General features: G+C 40.9%; 1 long non-coding RNA gene across 1 annotated transcript; it reads left to right on the top strand.

The window, feature by feature from the left end:
- Positions 1–6930: 6930 nt before the first annotated feature.
- LOC308320725 lies at positions 6931–10505 on the top strand. The gene is made up of 4 exons (XR_013964552.1): positions 6931–7025; positions 9219–9286; positions 10115–10187; positions 10377–10505. It is a non-coding gene; the product is annotated as an uncharacterized lncRNA (long non-coding RNA).
- The last annotated feature ends 3786 nt before the right edge of the window (positions 10506–14291 follow it).

Below are 14291 nucleotides of genomic sequence, written 5' to 3'. Positions count from 1 at the left end.
TGTGTGTGTGTGTGTGTGTGTGTGTGTGTGTGTGTGTGAGACAATATATGAACTTGTGAACATACAAGAAGTCTACTACCGGTATATCAAACAGCATATGAGTGAATGCATGCCCACAGCACCTGAACACCACAATGTGTGCTATACTGTGCAGTGTGCACACATACTGTATAGCAGTTTCTTTACCTTACTTGGCTTACTACATTGGTCTGCAACAATATTAAGGAACTGAAACCAAATAACCAAATATCTTGAAAACCTCATAGGAGGTGGATATTTGGAGAAATACCAAATAAATTCACTCCCATAATAAATAATAGTGCTATTGTACAATCTAAAGCAACATCAGTGTGTGTATAGAACTGGCAATGAAGACATTTCAGTCACCATTAAAAAGCGATGGCAGAGCAGGATGATTTTTACGATTGTGAAATAAGACATCCTGCAAGACAGTGACCCCTTTTCCACCGGTTGGTTCCCAATGGGAACCGGTTCAGTTCTTTTTGGTTTTTAGTCCATGAGCCAGAGCTCCAAAATTGGTGGGCAAACTATACCCTATATTGGTGTCCTCACTTTTCTGTCCTAATTCTTTATCCTCACATTTCTGTCATTCCGTATAATCACAATTGGCTTCCTCACTTTTCTGTCCTCACTTTTTGAGGGGCGCCAGACCCTCCTATACACAGGTTTAATGTTTGTCTTTAGTTGTTTTGTAAACGCCATTGACAATGAAGGGAAGTTTTACATCATAATGTGCCTCATTACGTCATATTGTCTCTTTATTGTTAAATGGTGTTTACTGTTTGTGTTGGCACTGTTTGTTTTACATCACCATTACATCACCTAATCAACATGAGTTAGACTTTAATATATTATCGCCCCTCACTTCACACAGGTGTGATTTTTATGCTCAATATGTACATTGCTCAGTCAATCAAATCATCGCTATGGGGTACACACACACACACACACACACACACACACACACACACACACACACACACACACACACACACACACACACACAAAGCTGGGCATGGGCTAGCACCCCTCAATTAACTCCAAATCAGAGCATCTGTGGTGTCTTTACTCTCTACCCTTATGCTCAAAATTCCTATAGTTGAGATTGAGGCCCTAGAAGGGGTCCACATTATTTATTTTTCTATTTGTAAAACATTTCAGATGACTAAAATACGACTACAACTAAATGGAATTTTATTCAAAAGACTATGACTAAAACTGAATCAAAATATGCTGTCAAAACATCAGCACTATAACCTCCATTCTCAAAAACCAAGAAGAATTTGATCTATGTCTTTCCCATAGACCAACATGCATATGTCACTGTTCACTGTTCCTAGCCTCAGGAAGCTCCTGCAAATATGCCACAATAATGAACCCTCTTTCAGGTATTTTCCGCTTGGCATCTTGCTCCACGATCAGGGTCAGCTGGGCCTGCTCAGCATTTCTATACATACATTTATGTACATACATTTTTAAACATTTATATATATATATATATATATATATATATATATATAGTCGTGTCCTCGATGGTCGAACCTCTAGTCTAGGCTGTAGTTTCCAATTACATCCTGGGGCGCCCTCTCCTGGTACAGTAGTCTGTTGCTCTCATTCACATCATAAGGTCTCCTGGCCACTTGATGGTCATGATGATTTATGGTACTGGAGCCCTCTTGGCTGAAGACTGCAGAGTAGCGAGTCGGGGCCTAAAGAGCCATGGCTCTTCGTGCACTACTGTGCACTACTGTAAAAAGCCATATACAGATCTGCCATTTTTGCCATCCAAATGCATTATATGGTTAAATGGGCCCTAAGAGATGCAGAAATTAACTAGAAAAAGTGCCCTTCTGGGCACAGGTCTCAGGAGGATAGGAGAGTGTGTGATGTTTGGCAAAATGTTTAGGAGTATTTTCGTATGTTCGTTTGTGTCTGTGTGTGTGTGTGTGTGTGTGTGTGTGTGTGTGTGTGTGTGTGTGAGACGCAACTTGGCCTGTTGTAGCGCCACCATGAGGCTGATTTGAAAACTGTAAAGTGGCATTTCTTCCTCAGCCTATAGTGGGAAATAGGCATGCACTGATACACTGCCATGTCTTCCTTCTCACAATGCATTTCTTTCATGTGGATTCCAAGGGATTCGATTTCCCAAAAGTTGCGTAACTGATCTGACACTGACAGTGCCTGTTCCTCTCCGACGCTGATGTGCATCACTTCAATGTCCACAACTTCAGTTATGATATTTAGCGTGGTGACTTCTCCTTGCACCAGCCATCCAAATACACTTTCCAGTGCAACTATAGTCCTTCATTCAGTCTCTCCATTTTTCCTGTGACCATTTTCCAATATTGGTCTCCGCCAATTAGGACTCCTATTCCACTGCATCCATCCCTATGATGGGTACATCTGCTATGGCCTATGGGCATTCCTTTTGCTTCCAAGTCCCTCCTTATCTTTCCGTTTGGCGCTTTAATCATAGAAGAGCTCAACTTGGGTGTTTCCAATAAATCATCAATTGAACAGAGAATGCTCTGCGTTCTACAGTTACGCGCGACATGCCTGTATAGCCTACCAGACATACAAAACACCAGATGCAGAAATTAACTAGAAAAAGAGGTCTCCACCAGGAGGATAGGAAAGTGTGTGATGTTTGGCAAAATGTTTAGGAGTAATTTAAACATGTTTGTTTGTTTGGGTTTGTGTGTGTGTGTGTGTGTGTGTGTGTGTGTGTGTGTGTGTGTGTGTGTGTGTGTGTGTGTGTGTGTGTGTGTGTGTGTGTGTGTGTGCGTGGGTGCGTGCGTGTGTGCGTGTGTGTGTGACGCATCTTGGCGTGGATATGCACGGCTTGGGATATCCGTGGATATGCACGTTCAAACAAACTTTAAAAGGTGTGTTACAAAAAGACATTATGTTTATACTGGTGTTACTGTGCCTTTAGAAACTGTTATGCAGTCCTGTTGTGAGGCTGCATGGGCTGAACAGGAGAGACTCTTTCATTGTTAGCAGAGCAGTCGCAGAGGTATAAGTCTCACCCTCCACTTTAAGGTGATTTATGGTTGTATAGCCATTTGGCATGCAACCAACCCAGCCAGCACACCGATGTGGGTCCCATATGGTTTAGACTAGAGGCTGCCTATGTGGGAGCCAGGTGGGATATGGGACCCATATGAAAATGTCAGCGGGCACCTGGGTTGCCTGTGTGGGCTTTAAGTGGGTTCTACCTGGACCCTAGGTGGGCCCCAACTAGGCAATTTTATTCGGGCTTTCAGGATTTGTTCCTGTAACGCTTTATACAAATATAATAAGGGGGACTGTAACAATAAGTCAAATCTGTATTTTATGTTTTAAAATCTCTTTTATGTCTTTACTTTTGCTCATGTAAAGCACTTTCAATTGAATATTTTATGAATATACTTATTATTATTCTCTACTTTTACATCAAATTTGAGCAAAACTGTGTAAAATTACAATTGTGATCATTGTTCATTGGTCATTCATTGTCAACAGGTTAAACACTGTGTGTGTGTGTGTGTGTGTGTGTGTGTGTGTGTGTGTGTGTGTGTGTGTGCGTGCGTGCGTGCAGCGTACGTGCGTGTGTGTGTGTGTGTGTGTGTGTGTGTGTGTGTGTGTGTGTGTGTGTGTGTGTGCGTGTGTGTGTGTGTGTGTGTGTGTGTGTGTGTGTGAGAGAGCGTTGCATATATACTGTATGCCTATACAGTACATGGTAAATTGGTAACATGAACAATTCACTGGGGTTTCAATGTGGTGACAGAGTGAATGTTCATGGGGTGGTCCGTGCCACATCCTGTCACTCTGGGGGAGACAAGCATCATCAAAGGAGATTCTCTGCTGAAATATCCATTTAGTGCCCTGATAGGATTTATGTGCTCGTGCTAAAACACTTTCTTCATCCTGTGGCAGCATGAGACAGGATGTGACACATTTAGGTTTTTTTCCTGCAAGTGACTTGTTGGTGAAGACTGAGCATTCAAATTTCGGAGTTAACTGTAACATCTTATTTGGCTGAGAAAATATATGATCAGGATGGAATGTGTAAATTGGGCTTGATTTAACAGCTACCTGTGATACCTTATTTGGTGTGGAGTGACATTTACAAGAAGTGTATAAATACTGCATGACGCTTCTGCTGGTAGGGTTAAAGAGAAGCCGGACGGAGATGTTGCATCCCAGCAGGATTCAAGCCTTCCCTGCACTCTCCTAGATACAAGGGTGTTTGTGGTTGAAGCACTGACATGAGGTTAAGGTTAACTGTTCCCTCTACATTTCAGACCAGATCAGAATGTTTAAACGTAGAGAGGTATTTCCAGGATGAATGTCAATGGCTATCTGCACAATATACAGTAAAATAAAGTGTCCAGAATATTGTGGGGTGTCACTATAGGCATCACCCCAAGGGGAGACAGTGGAGCTGCAGAGACAGAGGACAGTGCGCAGCACAGAAGACCACTCGCCGGCCTCGGCCACGTCATCGAGGGCCGCTTTGCCACTACCTCCTATACCTATACTCAACCAACTTGATTTTGCCGAAGCTGCGCTGTTTGTTGGCTGACGCTCTGGCTCTGCACCCTCTCCGCAAGGGAAGGGTGCTGAAAGGCGGTAAGAGACATCCCCACACATTCCCCTCACTTACATATCGTAATGAGATACTAATAGTATGTTTCCATAGGCAACCTGTAGAGAGAAGACTTCCGCACACCCGGCAGGCAATTTGGAGCAGGTGCGATGATGACAGAGAGTAATGTGAAAGAAGGGACATCCGCACACTGCCACTTGCTAGTTCAGAGCAATTTTATTGAGCCACGTTTCGGTCTTCCTGTTTGCCTGTCCCCCCTTGATTAGCTGATCCTAATCTTCCTCTTTCTTCTTTTTTCTACCAAACTGTCTTCTAGTCTTATTCATGCGGGGCTGATTACTGGAATGATTAGTGTTCTTGCTGCTACATGATGTTCTATATACTGTATGTCCTCTCTTTTACTTCCATGCACCCTTTGTTCTGGTTGGTGCTCTGATGATCTTGTAAACACCTTACCGCGAGTGGACTGTTACTTGACAGCCATATTGTGGGAGCACCATGTCCTGCTTATAGGTGACCTATGCTCTTTTGTCAGGTTTCAGGTTCCAATTTCTGCCACTACAATACTCACCTACCTCCTGTAAGGGAAATAAATACTCACCTGAAACCTGACAGAAAGGAAAAGGAGAGAAATTGACTATAACCCCGTTTGAGAAGACTTTTACCCCATAGATGTTGATTATGATTTTGTTTGATGCTCAACCGTTAAACCAACTGAACTGTGTGTGAAAGATTGAATAAATGCCCACTTGTGACTTTCACAAATCTGCCTCTGTATTTAGTGTTAGTGTTCAGTTCTCCAGAACAAAATAGGGTATTTCTAATCTAATAATCAGTGACCGTCAGTAACAATATCAAAAGTGTCCTGTTCTTCTAGAAATATATAGGGTAATGAATAATACTGCTCCAATGTGACGCTGTGCCTAGCTGTTGCCATTATCTACCCGGAAATAAATTGTGGTGATGTCATGACGATTTGGTCTATTAAAGATGATTAATAACTTTACTCCCTGTGGTTGGTCTAAGCTTTAAACCATTGAAAGCCCTTAAGACAGGCCGGAGTCTGTCTTTACGAGGTAGTAAGCTACAGCTGTTCATAAATATCTTCATCTGAATCTGCACTCCATTACGCCCGGCTTCACCAATATCCCATGATAAAACCGTTCGCAGTCTACATTACAAATATAACTAATTAGCTGCTAATGGGGAATACACGTCTTCATCGGCGTTAGATGAGGACAGAGATATTTGGTTTCCCAATTAAGGAATTGGATACATCATTTAAATCCGTTGCATAAACACACCATCATAACAGAGGTGTGGTGAAACTACAGGCTCAGTTTACGGAACATTTTGAAATATGATTATAATATGTGCATGCATAAAAAAAACTGATTATGGCCCCATTATAAGAGCAAGAGGTCCATAATATCAAAAGAACAAACTACTGTAGATGTTCAAAATTCCAGATAGTGATGAAGAGTAGCTAAATGAGGAAAATAGACTGCAACTGACAACAAAAAAGTAATATAATTGTTATTATTCTTTTGTAATCCTTTCAAAAGCCTCTGAAATAATCATTTGGCTACACAGTAAAATCTTCTTTGTTAATTCTGAGGGTCCTATATTAAGACAATCTATGGCATGGTGTATTTTCTGTTTATTTAAGAGCTGGAGAAACCAGACCCTGGTTAATAACACAATTGTGTGTGCGTGCGTGCACGCGTGCAAGCATGCGTGCATCCGTGTGTGTGTGTGGCTGATGGCAAAACACATTTGCTGTATGGATAATACTTCCATCCATCTTCTACCGCTTATCCGGAGCCGGGTCTCGGGGGCAACAGTTCCAGCAAAGAGCTCCAGACTTCCCTTTCATGGGCATATTATTTCATGCAAATGAGAGGGTACAAATGGAGCCCAATGGACCGTTCCATAATGTTCCACTCATGTTGCTCACAGGAGTGGAACAATTCACTACAGGATTTGTTCCTGTATACAGTGGAAAAGCCAAAATTTGATTACCTCTCTCTCTCTCTGTCACATGCACAGACACACACACGCACGCACGTCGCATGCACGCACGCACGCACGCACGCAAGCACGCACGCACGCACGCAAGCACACACACACACACACACACACACACACACACACACACACACACACACACACACACACACACACGCACACACACACACACACACACACACACACACACACTGTACAGTAGCACTTTAAAGCCCCCCTCCCTCTATTTCAGCTCATCGCTTTCCAGCACAGCGGCTTCTCTCCCTGCGCCCTGCCCAGTTCATAGCAGTGATTCCTTGATTTCTCTTCTGAGCTTGTCTGGAGGCGAAACTAAAAACTAAAAAACAAACAAAAATATACAAAGAAGGAAAAAAGAGCTGATCTGGTGAGGCATTCAAATTCATTATGTTCATTTAAAAATCTTGCATGAGACCTGTGGATTGCAGCCAGCATCGTCTTCTGTTCTAATCCTTTATGTTGTTAGAAGCTATCGCTGAGCACTATTGGTAGGCTACGCTACTGTATGATGGCATGATGTTTTCTCTGTGAACTATTTTGTTTTAAATGTTTTTATTATTTTATTATTCGTTACTGTATCCCGTTCCATAGCACATTCAGACAGAGGTCGACTGAGGTAACACCTCTAGAGCTTTGCACTTTTTGTTGGTACTATGTATGCATGTTGGGGAGACATTTAAGCGTGTGTGTGTGTGTGTGTGTGTGTGTGTGTGTGTGTGTGTGTGTGTGTGTGTGTGTGTGTGTGTGTGTGTGTGTGTGTGTGTGTGTGTGTGTGTGTGTGTGTGTGTGTGTGTGTTACATTAAAATCTTCTCATGTAGGTTATGATGTAACTTATTTGCTTTATGCCTCTGTGACCTGTGATTGTTGAATATAATTGGAGGGAGAGTCATTGGGATTTGTCCGTTTGAATAACGCTTCCCTCAGTTCCCTGTGACACACACACACACACACACACACACACACGCAACACGTGCACGCACGCACACACACAACTCTGATCAAAGGTGCCGTCATCACATTACACCTTCCTTCACAGTGTTCCACATTAGCTCATCTCATGACCACACCCTCAGTCTCAACAGTCTAATCAAGTCATCTGGGCGACTCCTGTGGTGTATTTGAATCATATAGCATATTCATATTTACTTGTGTAGTCATAATGATACATTATCTTAACTTCTGCATGGCCATTTGTCTCACCAAAGTGAGTCATCACCCACCCACCAGTGTCTTAACTATTTGCATATCAATTGTCCACAGGCAGGAAGCCTTGTGGCTCCACTCTTTCTCAAGAGAATTCTTGCGTGATCTTTTATCTGATATTATCTTTAGGGTCTTCAAATATACCACCTGGGGTTTTAGGCTTCCTGTTGACTACTACAGGAACTGTCCCAGTTGGGGGTTTTTGATTAGCTGTTTACACACACACACACACACACACACACACACACACACACACACACACACACACACACACACACACACACACACACACACACACACACAGGGACAAAAGGTGAGACCAGACTGCATGAGGGAGGGATGGATAAAAGGGATGCATTGGGGAAGGAATGGTGGGCTCTGAGGCTGGTTAGTTGGAAAAATGGAGGAGCCGGGACGGTCACCCTGGCCTGATTGTGCTACTATGAGATGGAAAAGATGACTTTGCTATGCTTGTAACCTGATGTAACTATGGGAGATGCCTTGATTGAATAAAGAAGGACTTGGCCTGGGAATCGGAGCTCGTGTGTTGTTCATTCTGCATTAGGAAAATAAGGTACAGATCCACAGGACAATATACGACACTCCATTGGCATCCTAAATCACAACAAACAAGCCTAGACCACCTGTGGTAATCTAGAGCTGACCCTGTAAGAAATCTAAGTAATCAAAGCATATATGGAAGGGAAAACTCAGTTGATATCCAAGCATCAATTGCAGTGGAGTCGTCTTTCAATTTACATAAAAACAGTATATTTGTATATTTGTTGTATTATGTCTTCTGCTAAAAGTAGTACTCAAATAAAGTGACCAAACACAGAGATCATGCCAATGATTACATTCAAATAAACAAATATAGTCCTACAAGTCTTGGTGATTGACCGTAGACTCCTGTATGAATTTGAACTCATTTGGTGTAGTTTCACACAGGAAACAAAAGGACAAAAGTACTACTGTTTCCTCTGGTTTAACAAAAGCACTGTTCACAAATTGCTATTGGAGACCATGATAACTGGAAGTAACAACAAACTTTCTCTCCCTATAATGTCCACTGCTGTCTTCACATATAAGAGTCCTCTTTGTCATCTCCTGCAACATTGTATCAACTTGATTCATATTTTCTGAAAACAAGAAGGGTTTCAACACTGCATGCAATGGGCTGTGCATGGAACATTATCCCTCCCTGTACCTAATGGGCATCAAAGTGATCTCATAGCCATACTAACCACAGAATGTCACTATGAGGCTTAAAAGAGATTCACTACATTTCAACAGGATTATTCTCAAATGACTTGTGGCCAAACATTTATTTTTCCTTTGTCTCTTTCCTGTGTGAAGATCACACACATGTGCAGAAGTATTCTGAAGTATGTACATATCGGCTGCTCTTCTTTGGGTGCTCATGGGTAAGACAAGTTAAGGTAATTTATAACACAGCTCTTGAAGACTTGAAGTACTGTTGGGTGGAAACCAAAAATCATTACTTTTCAAATGTAGTATTATTCAATCCAATGTAAGTACTTTGCTATGATGCATTGTGACTGTGAGCTTGTAGATTGGCTATTTACTTGAGTTTTGAAAATTCGAAGTAGGGCATCAATTATTATTATTATTAATAGTAATAATAATAAAGCTATATATTGAGATACAAGGTTTCTGCCCAACAACAATAATATGTCGGAATCATGTATATAATGTTTCACTGATGAGCTTAGGGACAGTGGATTGTTGGGGTCAGGTATGTTTGGTAGAGTCCAGTATTTTGTGTCTTTGAAGTAGAGCAGCTTTCTCTGAGCTGCTGCTTCCATAAACAAACTCATCAACCAAGCTGAATCAACCTTAATCAGATCTGCTCACTGACTGGATTGGATTACACTGCCTGCATGCAGCAGGGACATGCTTGTTGTTCCTGACTTTTACTCATGTTGCTACTGTTTCTTTGTTTCTTTGTTATTATATTCTTTTGGGTATAATCTCTGGTCATTTAAGATTAGATATTTGATTAGGTTAGTATTTTCATATTATTAATTACAGTGGGAGTTTGAGTTTCATAATAAACTAAGTAAACAAGCCTTGCGGAGCCATTAGGCCAGGAGCCTCTTTCTTGTTTCTGTAGTGTGCACTAATACTAACACTAACACTAACACTAACTCTAATACTAATACTAATACTAATAAAGTATCCTGTGTAAATTGTGAATATGGATTACAAAATAGTGTGCAATTTATTTTCAGGGGGTTGCTCTTCGAAGAAGAAAGGGGACTTTGGCATATTTACGGCCTGTACCACCACCAACAAAAGCCTCAGGTTTCCTTTACTGCTACTCTATTTATGATGCTATATGCTGCTGCTGCTACTACTACTACTACTACTACTACTACTAAGTAGTATTAGTTAGTAGTCATAGTAGTAGTAGTATAGTATAACAGTTTAATATATCATGTACAACATTATATTGTACCGTTGAATTATTAACCAATATTTTGGTTATTTAAGGTTGGAATGCATTTATCCACCCTGCAAAGATGTTCCTAACTTCGACTGTGAATTCAAGACAGACAACGGCACCTTGTTGGCCAAAAGGACCATGGACAAATGTCAACACTATATCCCGGATCATGCTGTGCAGTATCAAAACCAAACCAAGAGCTACAACTGCACACTGACGCGAAAGGGCATGAGAAGGAACAGGAGCATCACAATTACCTACAAAGGGAAAGGTTAGTGTGCTTTGTTAAATTAATCACTTCAGCCCAATTTAAAAAAAATCACATGTAGATGTTTCTATAGCTTGAACAGTGGCATCTGACCACAGTGTTATGAGACATGAGTATCAGCAACACATCACTTCATGATTTGTTTTCTTTCATGTTTCTTCACCATGTGCCTGTGTGCCAGCAGATAATTGTAAGCTGTTCAACAGGGGATGTGGCAAATTATTGGCATTTCTTGCAGCATCCAGATTGTGGCCAGATTTATGTACGCATACACCAAGAAAAGACTGCATTTTAGTTTTTATTCTTTATAACATCGAATGACAGACGTTTCGGCTATCCAGCCTTCATCATTAGTGTGGAGAGTTTGTGAATGTCAGTCTCTTATATATATATATATATATATATATATATATAATGAGATGTATTTGTCAAATATATGGCATTGTTGACAGAGCCTTTATTACATGTCTATCTTTTCCAGTCTGTAATCACGTGATGTGAAGTGATCAACGTTTATTATGTGCACCTGCACACTTTCACCGCTGTCAAAGAGACTGACATTCACAAACTCTCCACACTGATGAAGGCTGGATAGCCGAAACGTCTGTCATTCGATGTTATAAAGAATAAAAACTAAAATGCAGTCTTGGTGTGTGCGACCCATCACCTTTCTTACAATGTGGATTTGAACGCACCATAAGTCAGAGTACGGTGACCACAAGAAAGAATACCAGATATTAGGGGTGCAACGGTTCAGTTAGACCACGGTTCGGTTCGAACCTCGGTATGGGGGCCACGGTTTCGGTTCGGTTTCGGTACAGTAAAAAAAAATACCCCCTTGTGAAGTGATCCCCAGGAACGCGCCCTACTGTACCCTCTACTGTACTGTACTGTACTGTACTAGTGTCACTGTACTGGCACACACGAAATCATCATATATACAGTTAATAATGTGCGTGTGTGTTAGGTTGTGCACAGGTGGTGAAAAACAACCACGCTGTTTTCATGCTCATACCCAGCCAGCCAGCCAGGCAGTGGCTTGCACCACTCAAAAAAGTTTATTTATAGCATTTTCTTTTCTTCTCTTTTTTTAGCATATATTATTTTATTAGGCATTTCTGCCTAAAGGGGGAAAAATACCTTATATTGCTATTTTAATGTGCCTTATCATTATTTTCAAGGGGAAATAAATGCACCTATGCGCTCACACGGGGCATTAAGCACATGCAGGAAAGAGAGGAGAGTGCCTCCTGGGAGGGGAGTCATTCACAGTGAATGCGTCGTGTCTCAGAAAAATAGCCTACAAAAGTTTACAATAAGTCTACATGAGGATTTAAGGATATTATGCTTATATTATTAGAAGAAGGGCTTCTATCTACAGTCATGGATTGGACATGGGAGTATTTTGTTGGTACTTTTCTGACGGAATGAATGTCCTGCTGCGGGTTGTTTATGCTCTCACTCTCCCTCTTAATTAGCACTCAAACAGCGAGTGCAGATGCAGAATCAGATCTGAACAAACTTACAACGACCGTGCTTAGAAGCCTGTTGGCGCGAGGTTACTCCGCTGTGTGTGTCTCTGTGTATGACGATCAATAATTATTCCAAGAACGACGTTTAAAGACGAGTGCTGGATTCTCCTCATCATGCCGTCTCTCTCTCTGTGTGTGTGTGTGTGTGTGTGTGTAGGGGGTGGGCCGACAGAGTGCTACACTTCTGTGACCGAAAGAGTGCTAGACTTCTTAGTAGGACGGTGTGTGACCGATAGAGTGCTAGACTTCTAAGTAGGCCAGTGTGTGACCGATAAATACATTCTTCGCAGCTGTAATAAATGAATTAATGCAAACCGAAATAGCGCGGTTCATTAGAGCGCATTGAACCGTGTATGTGGAACCGAACGGTTCGGTTTTCGGTTGAAAACCGTTGCACCCCTACCAGATATATGTCCGGACATAACTGATATCTAAAAAGAAGCAGAGCCAGGTCACCTCAGAATGTGGGATCAGATGAGAACAGCACTATATACCGGAGGGCCCCAGAACACACAACATATCCTGATGGAACTCTTGTTAAGTCTGTATCTCATGCATTCTCTACTATGGCATGCACACATTTTGGCATGATATAGTGTGAAGTGAACGGAGCCTGGGAAACAGCATGAGGGCTGAGGGGTCTGAATTATTTGAATTTTTTTTTTTTTTTTTTATCTGAATGATTGTGATGCACTGCAGCTCTGTTACTGACCAAACACTCTCTGCTATCAAATTCAAAATGTAGTGCTTTTAAACACTAATATTTCAACAAAAGCATATCACTTACTGCACCTTCAAGGTGACAATTGTGCATCGATTTGGAATATCAGAATGGATGATAATGACTTATTTGGGCCAAAATAAAATGTAGCATTAATTGAAAGTAAATGTGCAATGAATAAATGGGCTGAGAACTTGAAGCTTGGTTAAATACTTTCAATTGTCTATATTCCATGACTATTTTTCAATACTGAGTAAATCAATTCCTCCTCTCAATTTCTTTGAATTAAATGTTTTTTAGAAAATATATCTCTCTACTGAAATGGATTAGTATAAAAAATAACATTTCATGGAATTGAATCATGCTTATATTGTATTTTGTATTTTGTGGAGGACCACTTACACTATATTGGGTCAGACTTATTAGTGGTAACCCTTCAGTTGAGTGACAGTGTCACCTCACTTATTTATTTTCTGTAAAGAGTAAATACTAACAGACTTCTTTATCCTCAGAACGTGTCAAGCCCTGCATTTCTACTACAGGGTTGCTGTTGCATGAAGCTCCAAACTTGCTCTGGGCCGGGGTGTTCCTTTTGTTGTGGAAGATCCTCACTGTTCCTGAAGCTATAACTGCTGAAGATATGACTGCTGTTCATAACCGCAATATATAAACTTCTATCTTGAAACAGCTTCACTTGAAAGGATAGAACCCTTGTTGAAGAAATCCTTAATTTCGGACTGTTTTCTAAGTGACCTGGGATTTCCAACTGCTGATCACAGATCCTATACACATTACCACTGCTGCTGCTAGACTTTGAGTTTTCTATTCAAAATGAAAATAATATACAGCATATAGTCTACTATTAATGTATACGTATTCTGTAACATATTATACTGTACTAATTACAGTGACTTTCATTGCCTTTCACTTTGATAGCTTTTATTGTAACAAAGATTGATTACACAATACAAGATATACAAGGTTAGACATTCAACTTTACTGGAGTTTGACCAACAGAATTATAATGGATTTTTATCCATACAGAGGTTGAGTGCTACAGGCTATATGAGTTCATTTCAAAAGCAATTGCACTGACATATAGCTTCCTTCTCAGATCTTTTCAGATCAACCCTACTGGGGAATGAAATATGAGTACTGTTCAGTGTTTTATCACTCATCTCTCTCAAGGTGCTTTGTTGTCTCATGCTTTATATACAGCTATGCAGAAGAAACATTGCAGGCAGAGTTTGATAATAAGATTTTGTATAGGCCTACTTTATATCCATTGTGTATATATAGGCCTACTTTATATATAGCATGTATTGACGTAAGAGAGTAAGGTAAAAGCCATGGTCACAGAACAAGATAGAATGTGTTTCTCTCTGGGTAGCCAGAACACATACATGGCTCAGAAGGATCGAGTCAACATGTATAAGTAAGT

This window comes from Protomyctophum bolini (genome assembly GCF_963924005.1).
Source record: "Protomyctophum bolini genome assembly, chromosome: 9".
Taxonomy (NCBI): Eukaryota; Metazoa; Chordata; class Actinopteri; order Myctophiformes; family Myctophidae; genus Protomyctophum; species Protomyctophum bolini.
The sequence above is the reverse complement of the archived record's forward strand: the minus strand, read 5'-3'. Positions and strand labels throughout refer to the sequence as shown.